We start from the raw sequence: 23,374 nt of genomic DNA, 5'->3' as shown, positions 1-23,374 counted from the left end.
ATATATTAACTTTACTAGAGTAATATGTACAGTGTTATCTCAGTTTTGTCATATCCAATATTGTGAACCATGCCCACACAGTGTTGTGCTTATCTGTTGCTAATATGATAATTTTATATTTTTGTTGATGGACAATTATTGTTTGAAATACCTTTGTTTTCTTTTCAATTTCACCTGAAAATATATCTGCCCAAGCATAATTGATTTTTAGAAAATGTAATGTGCATCAGTGTCAAAGCAAGAAAGTTTTTTATTTACTTAAGTCTACTTGCTTAAGTCATTCTACTTGTGCTTTACAAAGCAGTGAGGAAGTTATGTACCCTGACTCTAAATAAGACAGGTTGGTTGGAAGTAGAGGAGAACTGATGCAATGTTCTTCATGACTTCAACAGGTAATGTTTTCGTAGAATTCTGAGGTAAAAGTTTGGATTATTTCATGTAAGAGATTTATGGTAATATGACATGATTCCACTCTACTCATTTCATAAAAGCAGGACAACTAATGCATGCCAACTTAATTTATTAAAAAGTAGAACACCGTGCTCTAGTTTCTTCTCCTAAAAAGAATACATTTTTGGGGAGGGGGTCTCTCAAAAGCAGAGCATTAGAAATCTTATTGAAATTTAGGTACAATGACACTTGCATGGTATGAATCTAAACTTCTTTCAAAGGTGTTTCACTGGAGACTGGTTTTTCAACAATGAACAGCCTGGAGACTTTTTCAAAAGTGAACAAAGTGTTTCCTTGGGGGAGTCTCAGCTACTTAAAGAAAGAAATCTCTAAGGGAGAAAAATGTATGTGGGAGAACTCAGACTTAAGTCACAGCTTCCCTTACTTTGAGCTAAATCACTTCAATCCGACGCATATTTACTGATCACCTATCTGGTACAAGACTGGGCCTTTAAAAGATGATCAAAGCACAGGGCTCTTTCACCACCACCAGGCTTACAGGAGAAAATCTATTTACTTATCAGAAGAAATGTGACAAATGTTGCAACAGAGCAAGAAGTGTAAAGGGAATCAGTTGACTAGAGAGGACCATGAAGTTATTCTATGCTCTGCAAACTCTGTGAGGCAGACAGTCAATAACTCATTTTCCTCCCGCTTAACGAGCTGGGTAGGAACCTATAGAATGCTTGATCAAACCATAGGAGTAGATTTTATCAGCATGGCGTGGCTGACTCAGGGCTAAGGTAATAGTTTTAATAAAAACACTAGAGCAGGAGATTACCTCAGCTTCCCCTAGTTTTTCTTGTTTCTAAATCAAATAGAATTAAATATCTAAATCTTAATATGTATTATGCCCAGCTTCAATACCAGCTTATATACTATTAATTGAAAATGTGTAACACTCTCAAAATTTTGAAGAAAACTCCCCTCGCCTTACATTATTGTGAGCTCTTCAATCACAGTGGCAGCTAAGCCTTCTGACTTGGTAACACTTCTTTTTTAGACAGCACTATAAGAATCATGTGTGACACTGAAAGGATAAGAGGCTCCTGGGGTCAGTGCCCTCGGCATCTTGGTTTCTAGGTCTGTGGGCTTCTGTTGCTAGGCATTCACCAAAAGAATAATGGCAGGGCCATTGTAAGGGTTTGTTGTTTTTTTTCCTCCTCAAACTCTCCTTTCTCTGCTACTGAAGATAAGAGAATGTTTGGAGAAAGCCACAGAGAGGCCTACGGAGGTTTCCACATGTAGGTGTCTAGTTTATATTCTACAGAGAAATAGCATTAAGGTAAGAGTTACTGATGATTTTTTAAAAATCTGCTTTAAAATTCATTTTTAAGAACTAAAGTTTTGCCATTGTTGCTCCCAATGAGATTACAGATCTCTTCACTTTGTGTAGCAGGCAAAGTAATTTTTTTTAGCATTAATTTCCCTTTAAAATGTCGTGCCACTTACCAGAATCCTGTAGAAGTGTGAGCGGAGAAAATGTGCCAATAGAATTTAACCAGACATGTGAAAACTGTCTGAAGAAAGGCATTCATGATGAAAGCTGTTATGTTATTACAGCTTATGGCACAATTATTTAGCTATTCCTTTAGTTGATAAATCAACTACTAAATCAACAAACTTTGTACTTTTAAACTGTTAATCCTTCGGATATGATATGCTTCTGTTTAATTTTACGGATACTCCACTCTGGATCTAGAAATCATGCGGGTGACAATTAGTGCCTTTTCAGTATGACTGCTTTCTTTCCCTTTGAAACCGAGGCTGTGTTTGCTGTTTGCAGTTTCTTTTCGTTTTCTAACATACCAGGAGTTGACATATATGCCAGTAAAAGTATTAAAAATCTAAAGTAATAAGAGAACCAGTTTAACTTGGGGAAGGGGTGGGGAAGGGGATTGGAATTTAGTTTAAGCCCTAAAGTCAAAGGTCCTGCGCTGAAATAGTGCCTGTGACTTCTCAGCTGCCGGACCGGGGTAGTTACTAAGCCTCTTGGTAAAACGTGGATTAGAATAATCACTGTATCACAGGGTTGTTTGAGAAATTAAGCAAGGTAATATGCATATATATGACAGTAAGTACTGTTCTTGGCACATAATCAGTGCATAATAAGAGTCAACTATAATTATTATTATCAGGAGAAGGAAATCAGTGTTAATCTGTCCTATTGGCACAAACAAGGAAAAATCAGAAAATGTCCAAGAGAATTTTATAAAACTGGTAGGGCATGCAGAAGGCTTCCTGGTGTTTAGGATTAAAAAAAACAAAGGCTGCCTTGGGGATAAAAAAATTCAAGGATAGTGGCAAGACCCTTGTTAATGACAAAAAGAGAGGAAAATATAAAGGAAATTGAGCAGAGGACTGATACTGTATAGCTCTGGTTTCTTCATATAATCACATTCCAACTCTTATCAATATAATACTTTACATTATATAAAGCAGTCACATGCATTGACATATGTAATTATCAGAAGCAGAATAGCTAAGAGATAACAAGGAACATGCTGAGATCATACAGCAGGATATCAGAGAGAGGGGGGTGTTAGAAAAGGTCTCAAGCCCAAACCTGATATTGTTTACTATGCTGTCTTTTACACTGCACTACCTTATGTTTCTAAAAGAAATAGTTAAAGGATTTGGAGAGAAGAGACCTGTGCAAATATGAGGAAGGGGTAAGAAAATCCATATGCCTTTTTGTTAGGTAAGAATATTATCTTTGTATTGGAATTTGGAAGCAGAAGCACTGATGCATCTGAAAGAAAGGCATTTGTTGGCCTACTTCAAATGCAAATTCTGAGCATCCCTTTGAATGTTTTGAGTAGATAATATCTTTTACTGTTTCTTTAATTTAACTTGTATGATACACAGATTCGTATAAATTAAGCAACAAACTAATTGCCAATGGAGGCAATTTCTTAATTTTTTTGGAGTGCATGCTAACATCTGGTTAGTTTAAATTTCACACTGGGAAAATTAAAACTTCAAACCTAGAACTCATAAACTTGAAGCAAACACATTTCTTGAGTTTAGGAATTCCTTATCCTGAAATATTAAAGGATTCCAAGGAAACATGGCTAATTTTAATAGTAAAACGTAGATCTCCAAAAGTTGAGAATGGTTGGATGCACTTGTTTTCTTAAAATGATTTCTGCTGACTGTAAAAACAGGTGTTCTTATTTTGTGTGACTGCTAATGCGTGTATGAATGAATTATATGCCTTTTTCTTTTTTAACTGGAGGATTGAGCCAGGAATATTAATTTAAAATGTCTTACGTTTGTCAAAGATTGCCTGTGGTGAATGGAATTTGTCTTATTATAATCAGTGTTGTTAGCACAAATCTAGCTGTGATTCATCTAGTGTTGACTCATTTTTTCACCCAGATAAATACTGTTCACCTTCTTTGATTCAATGATTTCTTATTGCAAGTTGTATGCAGGGCCACCTATGCAGGGCTACCTTTCAATATGTAATCCAGCTTTGAGAACAGTAATGATAAAATTAATGACCAAGTTGGTTACAAGCTATGCATCCAAAATTCCAGAGAATATTTCAATTATATTTAAAGGGTTTTGTGAACTATTTCTGTATTTTTGTCTGAATATAATACTTGTTTATGACATCTGGTCATTTCCAAAAATGTTTCACTAATGAGAGTTAGCAGCTGGGATATCTGTAAATTCAAGTTAATATTATATAAATCAGGGTATTACATTAATCGCCTTTCCCACTCCTTAATAAAAGTAACTCTCAGACATCATGTTTTTTAGAATTTTGCTGACTTTGATGTGTTACAATTACTTTCCAAAAGAATGACTATTCTTTTATTTTATTCCTATGAGAAATGTGGATATTGTTGCTACTCAATTTTTCTATCTTAAGTTGATTTTGTCATAGTAAAAAAAGAGAAAGAAATGCTGGATTGCTACTCACCTACTTATTACATTTTTGTTGCTGTTGTTTTGGAAATTCACATTCCTAATACTGAACTACTTTTATAAAGATTGTCTTGGCTGAAAAGAAAATATGTAAATATATATGCTGTTAGAAAGAGTATTTAACAGTTTTTTCCCCTTTGAACAAATTAGAACAAATCTTCTAAACTCTACTGGGTTTAGATGATTTTAAGAGAATATGTGTGATGGCAGAGTTGGTGTAGAAAAACTACTGACCTGGCTTTAGAAAACCTAGATTTTAGCTTGATTTTAACACTGAAGTCCATTTCGTGTTCAATGCATATTGGAGTTTTGGTAGAAATCAATTAAATTAAAGTTGGCTTTCTGTCCTATAGATCATCTCTGCTCCCCAGAAGTGTATAAATACTAGATTTGTTGCATTTGGTAAAGGAAAGACTTCATATTTAATTTAAGAAACTTGAGCAGCATCAACAAAATGCTAGGAAGGGGCATGAATTTTCATCCTTATTAAATTTTTCTTGCACTTTCCAAAATTAATGCATAATTTACATGCAATAAAATGTATTGAATTCATTGAATTGAATGAACTGTTCATCAGTATATAAGTTAATGAATTTTTTTTTTTAAGATTTATTTATTTTTTCCCCGCCCCCGCCCCGGTTGTCTGTTCTCTGTGTCTATTTGCTGCGTCTTTTTCTTTGTCGGCTTCTGTTGTCAGCAGCATGGGAATCTGTGTTTCTTTCTTTTTGTTGCATCATCTTGTTGTGTCAGCTCTCCGTGTGGGCAGTGCCATTCTTAGGCAGGCTGCACTTTCTTTCACGCTGGGCGCCTCTCCTTATGGGATGCACTCCTTGCGCGTGGGGCTCCCCTATGCAGGGGACACCCCTGCGTGGCACAGCACTCCTTGGGCGCATCAGCACTGTGCATGGGCCAGCTCCACACGGGTCAAGGAGGCCTGGGGTTTGAACCGCGGACCTCCCATGTGGTAGACAGATGCCCTAACCACTGGGCCAAGTCCGCTTCCCAAATTAATGAATTTTGACAATTGTATATACCCAATAACCACCACCCAAAGCAAAATGTAAAGGATTTCCATTATCCCAGAATGATCTTTCATGCCCCTTCCCAGTCTTCCCAGAAGAAACTCCTTATCAGATATATGATTTGCAAATCTTTTCTCCAACTCTGTGTGTCTTTTCACTTTCTTGAAAATGTCCCTGGATGTATAAGTTTTTAATTTTGATCAAGTTCATTTTATGTACTTTTTCTCTTGTTGCTTGTGCTTTTGGTGTCATATCTAAGAAATCACTGCTAAATTTGAGGTCATGAAGTCCTTCCCATGTTTTCTTCTAAGCATTTATGGTTTTAGCTCTTATATTAGGTCTTTTGATTTATTTAGAGGAAATTTTTGTATATGATATAAAGTAGGGCTCCAAATTCATTCTTTTTCATGGGGACATTCAGTTCACATTTGTTGAGGAGAATATTCTTTCCCCAGTGTGTGTACTTGGCACCTTTCCTGTAAATCATTTGACCAGAATCATTTGAAGCTTTCGTGCACCCAGAAAATCCAGTTCTTAACATTTATCCATTCTAGTGCATGAAACCTATTGTAGGTGGGATCTTTTGATTAAGTTAATTCAGTTACGGACCTTTGATTAGATTGCATAACCAGAGTGGGTCTTAATCTTCTTACTGGTATCCTTTATAAATGGAGGAATAAAAAGATGCAGACACAGAAAAAAGCTGCAGTGACAGAGAGGAATTGTGAAGCTGAGAGAGAAGGCACTGGAAGCCACTTTAGCCAGAAGCTGAAAGAAATGAGTCCCAGAGGAAAGGGAAGAGAAGAATGGCCACTGTTATATGCCTGATTGCCTATGCCTGCAGCTCAGAAGAAAGTGAGCCAGGAGGAGAAGGTGAAGGCCTGCAGGTGCTGCCATCATGCCCTGCCATGTGCCTGATCACTCACAGATGCAGCTCATCATCTATGATGATGTCTTGATTTGGATACTTTCACGGTCTCAGAACTGTAAACTTTTAATCTAATAAATTCCATTGTAAAAACCAACTCATTCCTGGTATATTTGTTTGGCAGCATTTAGCAAACAAAAAAAACCCCACAGATACATAGAGATTTGTTTTAGAAAACTAAATTCTATTCCATTTGTTGGTATGTCTATCTTTATATCAGCACCACAGTTTTGATTACTGTGGTTTTGTAGTAAATTTTGAAGTCAAGAACTGTGGATTCTGTTCTTCTTTTTCAAGATTGATTTAGGTATTCAGTACATTTGCAATTGCTTATGAATTTGAGGACCAGCTTTTCCATTTCTGTAAAAGTATTCCTGGAATTTCGATAAGCATTCTGTGGAATCTGTAGGTCACTTTCAGGAGTACTAACATTTTAATAATATTAAGATTCATGAACATGTGATATGGTGCCATTTACCTAGCTCTTCTTTAATTTTTTTGCAAAGTTTTGCAGTTTTCAGAATATAAGTCATTTTCTTACTTGATCAAAATTATTCCTAGATATTTTTATTCTTTTACATGCTATTGTAATTGAAATTGTTTTCCAAATTTTCATTTCAGTTTGTTAATTGCTAAGTAAACACAAATGATTTTTGTTTGTTAATCTTGTAGCCTACAATTTTGCTGAGTTCATTTATTAGCTCTATAACTTTTATTAGTGATTCTTTGGAGTTTCTTATATAAAGGATCATATCATCTGCTAATTGAGATAATTTTACTTCTTCTCTTCCAATTTGGAGTCCTTTTTCTTGCTACTTGTTCTGGTTAAAACTTCTAACAGTATATTAAATAGCAATAGTGACAGCAGACATTCTTATATTTTTCCTGATATTATAGGGAAAGCTTTCAGTCTTTCATAGAGTATAATGGTAGCTGTGGGTTTTTCATATATGTCTTTTATTATGTTGAGAAACTTATCTTCTAGTCCTATTTTTCTGAAACTGTTTAACATGAAAAGGTTATAGATTTTGTCTAATGCCTTTTCTGTGTCACCTTTCTAGGTACTGACACTGTGCTTTCTTTTTCTAATGGTTTCAAGTCAGTGAGATCATGCAATATTTGTCCTTTAGTGTCTGGCTTATTTCACTCAACATGATGTCTTGGAGTTTCATCCATGTTGTCACATTTATCAGGATTTCATTCCTTTTTATGGCTGAATGTTATTCCATTTTATGTATATACCACAATTTATCCATTCATTGGTTGATGGACACTTGGGTTGCCTCTATTTTTTGGCAATTGTGATAATAATTCTATTAACATCAGTGTGAAAATATCTGTTCAGGTCCCTGTTTTCAATTCTTTTGGGTATGTACCTAGCAGTGGGATTGCTGGGTCATATGGTAGTTCTATACTTAGCTTTCTGAGAAACTGCCAAACTGTCTTCCTCAGCAGTTGCCCCATTTTACATTCTAATCAGCAATGAATGAGTGTTCTGATTTCTCTGCATTCTCCCCAACACTTGTTATTTTATGTTTTATTTTTTCTTTTAAGTATCAGCCTTTCTAATGGATATGAAAAGGTATCTCATTGAGGTTTTGTTTGTATTACCCTGATGACTAATGAGGTCAAGTATCTTTCAAGTGTTCTCTGGCTATTTGTATATCATCTTTTAAGAGATATCTATTCAACTCTTCTGCCCATTTTTAATTTGTTTTTTTACTTTATGTTGTTAACTTGAAGAATTTCTTTGTATATAGTGGATATTAATAATTTATCAGATATTTGGTTTCCAAATATTTTCTCCCATTATGCAGGGTGTCATTTTACTTTCATGATAAAGTCCTTTGAGGAATGAAAGTGTTTTATTTTTTCATTAGTCCCCATTTATCTATTTTTCCTTTTGTTGTTTGTGCCTTGGGTATAAAGTTTAAGAAAACATTGCCTTACACAAGGTCCTGAAGATGTCTCCCTATGTTTTCTTCTAGGAGTTTCTAAATTCTAGCTCTTATACTTATGACTTTATCCATTTACATTTAACATTAGAGAAATTCTTAGTTTACGAAATAATCATGCATAATATACAAGATTCCCATACATTGCCTACCACTAACATCTTGCATTGTTGTGGAACATTTGCTATAAACGATGAAAGAACATCGTAAATATTATGCCAGCTATAGTTCATATCTTTATTTTGATGTATTTTTCCCACAAATCACCCTATTATTAACACCATGTATTAGTATTGTATATTTGTTATAGGTCATGAGAGACCATATTCATATTTGTACTGTTAAACATAGTCCATTATCCACCACAGGGTTCACTGTGTTATACAGCCCCATACCTTGTATAATCCATCCAAAGTTCTAAAAGTTCTAATATTAAATGAAGTAATGACAGCACAACTCTGTGATGAAACTGAGAACCAATGAGTGTACACTTTGATCAATTTTGAGGTGATATTTGTATATGGTGTGAGGTAGGAGTCCTTTTCTTTTTTTTGCAAATAAAGATCACATTTTGCCAGCATCATTTGCTAAAGAGGTTATTCTTTCCCAAATAAGTAGTATTTGTCACCTTGTCAAAACACAGGTGGCCAAAAATGTAAGGGTTGTATTCTGTGCTCTCACTTCAATTCCATTAGTCTATATGTTTGTCCTTGTACTAGTGCCATGCTGTTTCGATCACTTTGTCTTTGTAATAAGTTTTAAGACCAGGAAATAGGGGTCTCCAACTTCTTTCTTCTTTTTCAACATGTCACTACTTATTCAGGGTCCCTTACACTTCCATCTAAATCTGATGATTAGCTTTTCCATTTCTGCAAATAAGTTTATTGGAATTTTGATTGGGATGCATTGTATTTATAAATTTCTATAATTCTAAAAATCTATAATTATAAATTGGATAGTATTTACATTTTAATGATATTTAATCTTCCAATCCATTAACATAGAATATCTTTCTATTTATTTATGTCTCCTTTAGTTTCTTGTAGCAATGTTTTGTAGTTTTTTGTATTAAGTTCTTTTGGTACTTGGTTAGATTTAATCCTAGATATTTGATTCTTTTAGTTGATACTGTGAATGGAATTTTAAAAGTGAATTTCTTGTTTCAATTGTTCATTGCTTATGTATAGAAACACTACTGGTTGTTGTTGAATTCATTGATTAGCCTAGGAGATTTGTTGTGGATTTTCCAGGATTCCTGCATGTAGGATCATATTATCTGCAAATGGCAAAATTTTTATTTCTTTCTTTACAGACTGAGTAACTTTTATTTGTCTTCCTTGCCTAATTGCTCTGGCAAGAATTTCAAAACAGTGTTGAATAACTATGGTGACAGTGAGCATCCTTGTCTTGTTCCTGATCTTAGAGGGAAAGCTTTCCGTCTTTGTCATTAAGTTAACTGTTAGCTGTGGGCTGTTCATATATGCCTTTTATCATATTGAGGAAGTTTCCATCTATTCCTAGTTTTCTAAGTGTTTTTATCCAGAAATGTTGCTGGATTTTGTCCAAAACCTTTTCTGTGTTGATATGATCATGTGTTTTTTCCCTTGAATCCTGTTAATGTGATATATTAATTAATTGATCTTCTTATGCTGAAACAAACTTACATACCAGCGATAAATTCCATTTAATCATGGTGTATAATTCTTTCAATATGCTTTTGGATTCAGTTTGCTAGTATTTTGTTGATGATTTTTGCATGTATATTCATAAGAGATATTTGTCTATAGTTTTCTTTTCTTGTGATATCTTCTTCCAGGTTTGGTATGAGGGTGATGTTGGCCTCATAGAATGAGTTACTGAGTGTTCCCTCTTCTTCAACTTTTTTGGAATAGTTTGATCAGAATAGAAGTTAAATTTTCTTGCATTGTTTGGTAGAATTCTGTGAAAACATTTGGCATTGGGTTTTCTTTGTTGAGAAGTTTTTGGTTACTGACTCAGTGTCTTCATTAGTAATTATTTTGTTGAGATCTTATATTTCTTCAAGAGTCAATGATGGTAGTTTGAATGTTTCTAGGAATTTTTCCTTTTCACCTTGGTTATCTAATTATCGGCATGCAGTTTTTATAGTATCTATTTACAGTCCTTTTTATTTAAACAGGGTTGGTAGTAATGTCCCACCTTTCATTCATGGTTTTCATTATTTGTATTCTCTTTCTTTATTTCTTTGTCAGTCTAGCTAAAGGTTTCTCAACTTTGATGATCTTTTCACAGAATCAACTTCTGGTTTTGGTCATTCTCTGTATATTTTTGTTTTGTTTTGTTTTCTATTTCATTTTTCTCCACTCAAATCTTTGTTATTTCCTCCCTTGTTTTGTAATTAGTTTGCTCTAATTCTTCTAGTTCTTCCTATTTTGAAGTTTGGTTTCTGATTTGAAGTCTTTTTTCTTTTTAATGTAAGAATTAAAGCTATAAATTTTATCACAGCCTTCACTGATTTCCATAAGTTTTGTTATGCTGTATTTTCATTTTCATTAGTCTAAAGGTATTTCCTAATTTTGCTTCTGATCTCCTCTTGAATCTATTAGTTAATTAAGAGTATGTTGTTTTAATTTCCATGTATTTATGAATTTTCCATTTCTTTTTCTGTTATTGATTTCTAACTTCATTCTATGTTTGGAGAATATACATTGTATGATTTCAATATTTTTATTTTTTTATTTTTTGAGACTTCTTTTGTGATCTATCACAAAACCTGGATTATGATCCATATGCACTTGAGAAGAATATGTATTCTGTTTTCATTGGGTTCAATGTTCTACACTTTTTTATTAGGTCTAGTTATTTTAGTATGTAATTCAAGTCTTGTACTTCCTTATTTTTCTTCTGCCTAGATGCTCTGTAGTATTTTAAAGTTTTCTACTCAATGTAGAATTATCAATTTCTCCCTTCAAATCTGTCAGTATTTGTTTCATGTATTTTGAAGCTCTGCTGTTAGGTTGCAAATATATTTACAATTGTTACAACTTCCTGTTGAATTGCTCCCTTTATCAGTATGTAATGACCATCTTTGTCCTTTGCAAGTGCTTTGATTTTAAATCCATTTTATCTGATTTAGTTATAGCTACCCCAGCTCTATTTTGGTCACTAATTGCATGGTATTTTTTCCATCCTTTCACCATCAATCTACTTGTATCTTTGATGTTAAGGTGAGTGTCTTGCAGATGACATAAAGTTGGGTCATTATTTTTTATCCATTGTGCCAATCTTTGTCTGTTGACTGGATAGTTTAAACCATGTACAATTAAAAATCACTACTGATAATACAGTTCTTTCTTCTGCCATTTTTCTACTTAACCTTTATCTTATAACTTTCTTGGTCCACTCTTCCAGTATAGCCTATTTTTAATTGAAGGGCTTTCTTGCATTGCAATATATTGAGGACATTCTCATTTCTATCTGGATGTATTTTACATCTGTTTACTTTGTAGTTACTATAGGCTTAAATATAATTGCAATTGGTTTGATCCTAACTTAACTTCAAGAGCATGTACATATACTTTTCCTATTTCCTTCTGTTCCCCCACAATATTTTGTAATTGTTACCATTTTTATCTTTGTACCTCAAATATCTGAAAACCTAGATTTGTTATTATTTTTAATGCATTTGAATTTTAACACCCATAGGAAGTAGGAAGTGGAGTTACATACAAAAGAATACAATATAGTAATAATGGCATTTATAATTACCCAAATGTTACCTTAATGGTAAGTCTTAATTTCTCTGTGCTTCACTGAACCACTGTCTAGTGTCCTTTCATTTCTGAAGGACTCCCTTTTGCAATGCTCTTAGAGATGGTCTAGTGGTGATGTACTGCCTCAGCTCTTGTTTTCTGAGAATATTTTAATCTCTCATTTTTTAAAGAGAGTCTTATTGGTTATAAAATTAATGGCTGGTAGTTGTTTTTCTTCAGTACTTTAAGTATTTCAACCCACTGCCTTCTTGCCTCCATCGTTTCTGATGTGAAATCAATATTTGCACTCAATCTTATTGGGGTTTTTTTTGTATGTAATAGCTTGCTTTTCTCTTACAGCTTTCAGAGTTCTCTTCTTATCATTTGCATTTGATAGTGTAGTCACTATAAGATGGTGTATATTTTTCTTCATTTTAACCCTTTGTGTGGTTCTCTGGTCTTCTTGTATGTGCATAATCATGTCTTTTGCTGCATTTGGGGAGTTATGGATCAATATTTCCTTGAGTATTCCTTTTGACCCTTTCTCTTTCTTTTTTTCTTCTGGGACTCCCATAACTCATCTATTCATGCACTTGATGGTGTCTTAGGCTATTTTCATTTTTAATATATCTTTTTTCTTTTTGCTCCTCAGCATGGCTCATTTCAAATATCTTGTCTTCAACGTCACTGATTATTTCTTCTGCCAGATTATTTTGCTCTGGAGATGCTCCTGGACATTTTTCCTCAGTTATTGTGGTCTTCAAATCCAGTAGTTCTTTTTGGTTCTTTTTTACAGTTTCTATCCCTTTACTTAGACTCTGTTACTGTTCATTCATTGTTTTCCTGATATCCTGTTGTTCTTTTTCTGTGCTTTCCTTCATCTCCTTAAACATTTTAAAATATATTTTTATTACAGAAGTTGTGAACTTACATAACAAATCATGCACATGTGTGTAATTCCCATACAACACTTTCAGCAACACACCACACTGTTGTTGAACATTTGTTACAGATTATGAGATATTATCAGATTATTACGCTAACTATGGTCCGTAGCATACATTTGGCATAGTTTTTCTATAACCCCTATTAATAAGACTGTACATCTTTGGCATTGATGTAAGAACATTACATATTGCTCTTAACTATAGACCATAGGTTACATTAATTTTATTTTCCCCATGCATCTCCATATTCCCATCACTCTGCAATAGTGGCATACATCCATGCTAGTTCACAGAAGGACATTCCTGCATTTGTACTATCAGCCACAATTCTCATCAACTTCTGGGTTTAATGTGTAATTCAGTGCCTAGATTTTTCTCTAGCTTTCTTTCAGTTGACATTTACAACCCAAGACTACCCTCACCAGCCACAATCTCATTTATAAACCAGCTGTGCCTGTTCTACTTACTATAATATGCCACCATCAGCTCTATCCATTTCCACACTTTTACAGAAAAGTTCATTAAAACTTCTACATACATTAAGCATCAGTACTCCTCAGCTATTCTCTTATCTCCTAATAATCTATACTCTAGGTTTTAACTCTGTGTGTTTATTCTTCATATTTAATTCATATTTGTGAGAAAATGCAATATTTGTCCTTTTCTGTGGCTTATTTCACTTAGCATAATGTATCCAAGATTCATCCATGTTATCATATGTGTCTCAATTTCATTTCTTCTTACAGCAGCATATATTCCATCCTATGTGTGGCAGTTTGATATTATTAATGAATTCCAAAAAGAGATAATTTATTATGTTTGTAAACTGGTCTGTTCCCTTGGGCATTTTACCCTTCGATTGTATTAAATTCAGAGGTTTCACTTTTACTTTATTAAATCAATATTAAGGCTTTGATTTGACCACATCATTAGGGCATGCAAGGTTGAGTCTCTGCCCTTGGGTGGGGATAAAACAGACTCTCACACAGAACTAAAATACAGAGAAGCAGATATTCAGGAAGAATGAATGCTCCATAGACATGGCACCAGGAAGAAAGACGAGCCTGATAGTTTAAAGCTGACCTTATGGAGAGAACAGAACAACTGATTCCAGGAAGAAACAAACCTGGGGAGAGAGATGAGCCTTATGCAAACCTATAGCTGAGAACAGAAGGAACTGGGACCATGGAGCCTTAGGAGGAAGAGAAAGGCAGAACCCTCACAGAGACTGGCAGCCATCTTGCTACAACACATGGCAACAGACTTTGGTGGGGGAAGTTATTTATGCTTTATGGCCTTGTAACTATAAGCTTCTACCCCAAATAAATACTCTTTATAAATGCCAACAGATTTCTGGTACTTTGCATCAGGACTCCTTTGACTGACTAATACAATATGTATATACCATATTTTCTTTATTCATTGGTTGATAGACACTTGGGTTGTTTCCATCTTTTGGCAATTGTGAATAATGCCCTGTGAACATGAGTGCAAATGTCTGTTCATGTCACAGTTTTCAGTTCTTCTAGATGTAATCCTAGTACAGGAATTGTAGGATCATATGGCAGTTTTATATTTAGCTTTCTTAGGAACTGTGAAACTATCTTCCACAGAGGCCGCATCATTTTTACAATTCCACCTACAGTGAAGAAGAGTTCTATTTCTCCACATCCTTCCCAGCACTTATTGTTATGTTTGTTTGTTTTTGTTAAATAATGGTCATTCTATGCAGTATAAGATGATATCTGTTGTTTTGATTTGCATTTCCATAATAGCTGGTGATATTGAACATTTTTTTTCATGTGATTTTGACCATTTGTATTTCCTCTTAGGAGAAATGTCAATTTAAGTCTTGCCCATTTTTAAATTTGATTGCTAGCTCTTTTATTATCAAGTTGTATGATCTTTTTATATAGAATGGAAATCAAACTCTTATCAGATATGTGGTTTCTAAATATTTTCTCCCATTGAGTGGGCTGCCTTTTCACCTTTTTGACGAAGTCCTTTGGATCACAAAAGTGTTTTAAGTTTAAGGAGGCCCCGTTTATCCATGTTTTCTTTTGTTACTCATGCTTTCTTTTGTTACTCATGTAAGGTTTAAGAATCCACTGCCTACCACCATGTCTTCAAGATCTTTTCCTTCATTTTCTGCTAGGAGCTTTATGGTTCTAGCTTTTATATTTAGGTCTTTGATCCATTTTGAGTTAATTTTTGTATAAGGTGTGAGATAGGGGTCCTCTTTTTTTCTTTTGGTTATGGATATCCAATTCTCCCAGCTCCAATTTTTAAATAGATTGCTCTGCCCCAGTGGAGTGGATTTGACAGACTTATCAAAATCACTTGACCATAGATTTGAGGGCCTCTTTTTGAACCATCAAGTCATTTCCATTAGTCTATGTGTCTATCTTTATTCCTGTATGATGATGTTTCAACCACTGTAGTGATGTAATATGATTTAAAATCCAGACGTGAGAGTCCTCCAACTTCACTTTTCCTTTATAAGATGTTTCTGGCCATTCAGGACCCCTTACCCTTCCAGATAAAGTTGATAATTGGGTTTCCATTTATTTAAAATATGCTGGTGTAATTTTTATTGAGATTTCATTGAATCTGTGTATAAGTTATGGTAGAACTGACATTTATTGATATTTAGTCTTCCAATTATTTAGGTATTTTTAAAATTTCTTTTAACAGTGCATTATAGTTTTCTGAATGAAAGTGCTTTATACACTTGGTTAAGTTTATTCCTAAATACTTGATTCTTTTAGTCGCTATTGTAAATGGATATTCGTAGCTCTTATTTTCTTATCCATTTCACTAATCTTTGTCTTTTGATTGAGGAGTTTAGCCTATTTAACTTTCAATGTTATTACTGTAAAGGCAGTTCATATTTCACCCATTTTGACCTATGGGTTTTATCTATCATATTTTATTTTCACCACTCTGTTTTCATTGTTAGTTACTTTTACTGACATACTCTTCATTTCTAGATTCTCTTCTGAGCCCGTTCAGGCTATAGTACTCCATTTAGTATTTCCTGTAAAGCCTGTCTCTTCATTACAAATTCTCAGTTTCTGTTTATCATGAATATTCTAAACTCGCCCTCATTTTTGAAAGACAATCTTGCCAGATGTAAGGTTCTGGGCAGAAAGTTTTTTTCTTTTAGATTCTTAAATATATCATACCACTACTTTCTTGCCTCCATGGTTTCTGATGTGAAATCGGTACTGAATCTTATTGAGTAACCCTTGTATGTTATGCTTCATTTTTCTCTTGCTACTCTCAGAATTCTCTCTTTGTCTTTGACATTTGACATTCTAATTAGTATGTGTCTTGGAGTTGTTCTATCCAGATTTATTTTGTTGGAGTATGTTGTGTTCTTAAACACAGATATCTCTGTCCTTCTATAGGGTTGGGAAATTTTCTACCATTAAATCTTCAGATATTCCTTCTGTCACTTTTCCCTTCTCTTCTCCTTCTGTGACACCCATGACACATATGTTTGCATGTCTCTTGTCATCATTTAGTTCCCTGAGACCTGTTTAATTTTTCCATTCTTTTCTTCATCTGTTTTCCTGTATGTTTGCTTTTGGAGGTCATGTCTTCAAGCTCAGTGATCCTTTCCTTTGCCTCCTCAAATCTGCTGTTATTTGCCTGCAGTTTATTTTTAATTTCATTTATTGTGTCCTCATTCCTATAAAATCTGCTATTTTTCCATGTATGCTTTCAAATTCTTCTTTGTGCTCACTCATTGTCTTCTTGATATCCTTACTCTCTTTAGCCATCTCACTGAATTCATTAAGGAGATTTTTGAACATTTATGATTAGTTGTCTCAATTCCTTTATGTCATCTGGAGGCTTATCTTGCTCTTTTGACTGGGCCATATCTTCCTGTTACTTGGTATGGATTGTAATTTTTTTGTTGGTGTCTTGGCATCTGACTTACTAGATATATTTATTCTGGGTGCAGTTTCTCTCTTTAGTTTTGGGTTTTCTTGCCCTCTCTGTCTTGTTGGTCATGTAGGAGGAGCTGAAGATGTAGTTCTTACAGTAAGCTGTGGAGGTTGAAACTGTCTGCATTGCCCCAGGCAGCAACAAAGCTTTCCCCACCATTCTCTGCCAGCGGTAAGAATAGAGACATGGATGTGTGTAGTAATCCAAGAGTGCAGGCCAAAACTGCCTGAGGGGTCCAGAGAACCTGATGAAGCTCCATACTCCCTCCTCCCCTGCCTGTGGTGGGGACAGAGCCGCAGGTCTGGGCAGCAATCTATGTCATGTGGGTACAAAATGCCCACAGTTGTCCAGGTTTACCAGTGCAGCACCAAACACCCTCCTCCCCTGCCATCCCCCTGGGAATGGACACTCTTGTGTTTCCAACAATCTAATCTGCAGGCCAAATGCACTTGCAGTTTCCCTGAGAGGTTGCCCATTAGGGACTGGGGATGGAACCACAGGTGCCCAACAGTACAGTCTGTATAGGCCAAAAGTGCCTGCTGTTGCCCAGAGAAGTTGAGGAAATACCAACCCTCTCTTATCTTATTGTGATGTGGTGGGGAATCCACAGTTACCCAACAATCTGGTCCTTGCAGGCTGAAAGTGTTTGCCATTGCCCAGAAAGACTGAGGAAGCACAGCTCCCCTCCTATCCTATTGGAGGGGAAGGAGCTACAAGTGTCCAACTATTCAGAATGTGTGGGCCAAAAGCACCTGCAGTTACCCAGAGTGACTGGGGAAATACCACCCCTTTCTTATCCTATCAAGAAGGGGAGTGGAGTCACAGGTGCCCACCAGTGGAGTTTGTGCTGGCTAAAAGCATGCAGTTGCCCTGAGAGGCTGAGGAAACACCATCCTCTCCTATCTTATGGGAGGGGTAAGAGTGGAGATGGAAATCAAAGGCATTCAACAAACCAGTTCCAGTGGGTTGAAAGCATCTGTAGTTGCCCAGAGAGTCTGTGGAAACACAGCTCCTCTCATATCCTACTGGGGTTGGGAAGAGGTCCCACATGTCCAACTATCTAGTCTGTGCTGGCCAAAAGCACTTAGAGTTGCCCAGAGAGGATGGTGCAAATTCCCCCATATTCTTCCTTTCTGGAGTTGGGGCTGAGGCCTAGGCTAGAACTGCAATCTGATCTGGGCAGAAAGAAGCCGGTCCCTCCCATCACTGTCATTTTCAATCAGTCCTCCTTTCCCTTGGCTGGGATGGAGTTAAAATGGCAGCTACTGGCCTCTGTCTGAATTGGACATGTTCAAACTTGAGCTGTTCTTAGGACCATACTTTAGAAAGCCAAATTTACTAATCAGAGCTGAAGTTGGTGCCTAACCATCTCTTCCTTCCCCATTTTTTGGGAAATGGAGCTTCTAACCTCAGCCACAGAATAACTCCCAAGTCGGCTTGCACTGCCAATGGAAGATGAGCACAGTTCTCTGTGGAATGGAGTGTTCTACTCTTCAATCTTCACTGCAGATGGTCTTTAAACATTTTTTTTTTCCTGGTGCCCAAACATTGAGCCGTATTGGCTCCCTTGAGTTGGTTCCCTCATTTGTTTTGCTTGTTGTTTGTTTTGTTTTTCTCTAGGAGGCACTGGGAACCAAGCCTGGGACCTCCCATGTGGGAAGCAGGTGCTCAACCACTTAAGCCACAACTGCTCCCCAGTCTTTAAACATTTTTTTTGAGATTAATTTATTTCTCTCCCCTCCCCCTGCCTTTGTCTGCTCTCTGTGTCCATTCGCTGTGTGTTCTTTTGTGTCTGCTTGCATTCTTGTCAGGTGGCACTAGGAATCTGTGTCTCTTTTTTTTTTGGTGTGTCATCTTGCTGTATCAGCTCTCCATGTGTGTGGCACCACTTCTGGGCAGGCTGCACTTTTTTTGCATGAGGTGGCTTTCCTTGTGGGGCACACTCCTTGTGCATGGGGCACCCCTACATGGGGTGTACCCTTGCATGGCAGGATAACTCCTTGCATGTGGCAGTATTGCATGTGGGCCAGCAGGCCCTGGGTATTGAACCCTGGACCTTCCATATGGTAGGCAGACGCTTTATCAGTTGAGACACATCCTCTTCCCTTTAAACATTTTTAAGATCATTTTTTTAATGGCTTTGTTCAGTATGTCCACATTCTTTTCTTATTCATTGGTGTTTTCTGTATTTTTTTATGTTCTTTATTTGCATAGTCTAGTTTTCTGATTCTTTGTTTCTCTTGTACTTGCTTGTTGCACACTGTACATTATAATATTTTAAAATGTTAACTCTGGTATTTACTCCCTGTAGTGTCTCTTTCTTTGTTTTGTAACCATCTGATGATAAGACAGAGATTATCTTGAGCATCAGCCCTCTTGTTAGGAAGGTCTGCCCAAGATGAATACACTTTGCAGTGTTTCCCCTGTCTTAATGGACCGCTGTCTTTTCCTGGGCTTTCGCTTGTTAGGTGTTTTGGAGCTCCCCTTATTTACAGGAGTTTGTTTGTCCCCTCTGTTTCCCAGGGGATAAACATCCCTCTCCCTGGTACCAGAAGCTGGCCTTGCTTTTGTCCCAGATACTCACTCCACCTTTGTAGTTTTTTACACTCCTTTCATTCTCTCTTGCTGCTTTTACAGAGAGGGCTAATTCTGGGAGAAGGGTCACCCTGGGGAGGATTTTCCTAATTTAGTCTTTACCAGCCAAAACAGCACCAGGGATCCACACAGGGGGCACAGACCAGCTCCAAAGTGCCCTGCAGAGGCAAAAAGAAAGGGCATTAAAACTTTCTCTGATGATTCCCCAAAGCTGCACTTCCCTACTATGCCACCAAATGCAGCCCTTCAGCCAACTTTCCCCTGCAGCCCTGAGGAATCCCTGCATCTTTAAATCTCCTTCACCTTTGCCCCTGTCTGGGTCAGAGTTGAATCAATGGTTGCTGCTGCCTTTGTCCATGGCAGGTTGAAATAATAACTGTCCTCAGAGCTGGGACCCAGCAATCTGAATCTGCCTATCAAAAGCCATGATCATTGATGATTCATGTACACCCATGTTCTTGGAATAGAGGATTTTTTATGTCCTTTCTGTCAGCTGCAGCTAGCAAAGGAATGGATCCTGTGGTGACTTGCCATGAGAGTGGGGAATGGCTGCTGGTAGCCCCCACACAGAGACAGCAATTTCTTTACTGTAATTTATCAGCCTCTTCTTCTCACTCTTCTATGGATGCTGTGCATTGGTCTTCTGCTTCTGGAGTTTCAAAGTTGTTGTTTTAGGCAGTTATTTCCTGTTTAATAATTGAGTCCCAGAGTTTCCTACCCCACAGTCTTCCCCTATTCTAGTTTTTGTAAGAGTTTTAGAAGAATTACTGTTATTTCTTCTTTGAATGTTTGGCAGAATTCACCAATGGTCCTGGGTTTTTTTAGTTGGAAGGTTTTTGATGACTTGTCATAAGTCTGTTGATTCCCTCTATTTTTTCTTGAATGTATTTAAGTAAATTGAGTATATATTGTCTAACATGTTAGCATACAGTTGTTCATGGTATTCTCATAAAATTATTTTAATGTCTGCAAGAACTGTAGTAATGCCTCCACATTCATTTCTGATTTTAGTTATTTGTGTTTTCCCTCTTTTTTTCTTCATCATTCTGGATAAGTGTTTGTCAACATTATTGATGTTTTCAAAGAACAAATTTTTGGATTCTCAATTTTTTTTCTATTCTCTCATTTATCTCTGACTTCATCATTATTATTTCCTTCCTTTTGCTGGCTTTAGGTTTATTTTTCTTTTCTTTTTATTGTTCTTCAAGGTGTGAAGTTAAGTTTTTTATCTTAGATGACTCTTCTTTTTTAATATTGATATTCAGAGTTATAAATTTCTCTCTCAGCTTTCCTTTTGCTGCATCCCATAAATTTTGGTATGTTGTGTTTTCATTTTCATTCAAATATAAGAATTTTTTAAAAATTTCTCTTGTGATTTTTCCTTTGGTGCTTTGTTGTTTAAGATCATGCTTTTAATTTCCACATATTTGTGACCTTTCCAGTTTTCTTTCTTTAATTGATTTCCGGCTTTGTTTAATTGTTGGCAGAGAAGGTTCTTTGATTTCAATAGTTTTAAATTTATTGAGACTTGTTTTGTGGCCTAAAACTGGGTCTCTCCTAGAAAATGATCCATGTGCACTTGAGAAGAATGTGTATCCTGTTGTTGGAGGAAATGTTTTATGTTTGTGTTTTGGATTTTCTTGATTTCTAGTGTTGTTCAATTCCTCTATCTCCTTATTGATCTCCTGTCTAGATGTTCTACCTGTTATTGAAAAATTTGTATTGACATCTCTAACTACTATTGTAGAACCATTTCTCTCTTCAATTCTGCCAATGTTTGCTTTGTGTATTTAGTGACTGTTATTTGGGTGATATATGTTTATAATTGTTATATCTTCTTGGTGCACTGACTCTTTTATTAATATAAAGTGTCCTTTATCTATTGGACATTTTTTACTTAAAATGTGTTTTGATTGATATTAACTTAACCACCTTAACTCTCTTTGTGTTGCTGTTTGCATGGAATATTTTTTCCATCTTTTCACTTTCAACCTTTTGTGTCTTTCAGTCTAATATGAATATATTTTAAACTAAATGTTCTTTGATTATGTTTCTTTTATCCATTTTGCCAACCTCTACCTTGATTGGAGAGATTAATACTTTTTTCATTAAAAATAATTACTGATAAGTGAGGACTTCCTTCAGCCATTTTGCCCATTTTTGTGTATGTGTGTATCATATCTTTTTTGTCCCTCACTTTCTACATTGTTTTCTTCCTTTTTGTACACTTGGTATTTTGTAATGAAAAACTTCGATCTCCTTAATTTCTTATATTGTATTTTTAAAATATATTTTCTTAGTGGTTTCCGTGGGGTTTATATTTAATATCCTAAATATATAACAATTTACTTTGAATTAATACCAGCTTATTTAAATAGCATATACAATATTTGTTCCTACACTCTTCTGTCCCACCTCTTTATGTTGTACATGTAACCAATTAAGCAGAGGAAAATTTTAATTATTAAATAACAGGATGGCCTATTCTGTGGATACAAGTTAGCCCCATTTCTCAGGTACTCCTGTCATAGGAGAATGGGCTCATGAAAAAAGTGGCCATTGTAGTAGGGATGGAGTTTACACATGGGCTCAGCAACATGGGCTTCCACTTAGCAATGCCAGTCTGACCACGGCCACTTCTAAGTGTTCAATCTGCTGCAGAAAAGACTAGCACATTGCATCATTCCCTGGGTTAATCAACCTGGTATCTGATGGCATGTTGGCTACTGTATCAGTCAGTCAAATGGGTGCTGATGAAAAGCACCAGAAATCTGTTGGGTTTTATGAAAGGTATTTATTTGGGGTAGAAGCTTATAGTTATTAGGGCATAAAGCATAAGTTACCTCCCTCACCAAAGTCTGTGGCCATGTATTGGAGCAAGATAGCTGCTGATGTCTGCAAAGGTTCAGCTTCCCTCTTCCTCTTAAGGCTCCATGGTCCAAGCTTCTTCCAATATCATCTGTAGGCTGGGATAATTCTTGTCTCTCTCCTAGGGCTCATTCCTCTCTGGGCTCAGCTGTTCTGTTCTCTCCACAAAGTCAGCTGTAGACTCTCAGGCTTTCTCTCTTCCTGGGGCCTCTGCTGTGTCTATGGAGCCATGTCTATTCCTCTGTGTTCTCCTGTGTATTTACTTCCCAGGGCTCCAGCATCCAAAAACTCAAAACTCTTTCTCTGCATGTCATTTCTTTGTGAATACCCACCCAACAAGAGAGTGGGGACCCAATGTCCTACTGACGTAGCCCAATCAAAGCCTTAATCATTATTTAATCAAGTAAAAATGAAACTTCTGAGCTTAATACAATCTAATGTACCCAGAAGAACAGACCAGTTTACAAACATAATCCAATATCTGTTTTTGGAACTCATAAATAATACCAAACTGCTACACTCCGCCCTCTGAATTCCAAAAAGACATTACAATATTCAAGAAAAATCAGTACAATACTAAGCACAAAATAGTATCAAAATCAATTTAAAGAAACACAGTTTGTCTTGGGGCAAAGTTCCATCTGGCTATAGACCTCTGAAATTTATAAAACAATTTAACTGCTTCCAGTATACAAACGGACAGACAAAGGGTAAACATTTGCATTGCCATAAAGAGAAATTGGGTGGGAAACATGAGTCACAGGTCTAGAACAGTTCTGTAAACCTGCAGGACATATTTCATTCATTTCTCAAGTCTGAGAGTCATTCCCAAGATGATGGTTTTTTCTCCCTGGGGCCTTATGGTGACCCACCCTTTCCACAGGTTTGCCTGATGGCCATTTTCTTGGTTCCACCTCATCAAGCATTTAAGTGGCAACCAAGCACCATACCCCATCCCCCAAGAGCAATGGGGTGAGTGTCACACCTT

General features: G+C 36.1%; 1 protein-coding gene across 1 annotated transcript in view; it reads left to right on the top strand.

Annotated features, from left to right (window-relative positions):
* The first annotated feature begins 1,561 nt into the window (after positions 1-1,561).
* Positions 1,562-23,374, top strand: part of MMRN1 (multimerin 1) — a 100,172-nt gene continuing 78,359 nt past the window's right edge. The window contains exon 1 of the mRNA XM_004454379.5: positions 1,562-1,735. The gene's annotated coding sequence lies outside the window, so the exon portion shown is untranslated. The remainder of the gene's footprint in view (positions 1,736-23,374) is intronic.

This window comes from Dasypus novemcinctus, chromosome 1, assembly GCF_030445035.2.
Source record: "Dasypus novemcinctus isolate mDasNov1 chromosome 1, mDasNov1.1.hap2, whole genome shotgun sequence".
Lineage (NCBI taxonomy): Eukaryota > Metazoa > Chordata > Mammalia > Cingulata > Dasypodidae > Dasypus > Dasypus novemcinctus.
The sequence above is the reverse complement of the archived record's forward strand: the minus strand, read 5'-3'. Positions and strand labels throughout refer to the sequence as shown.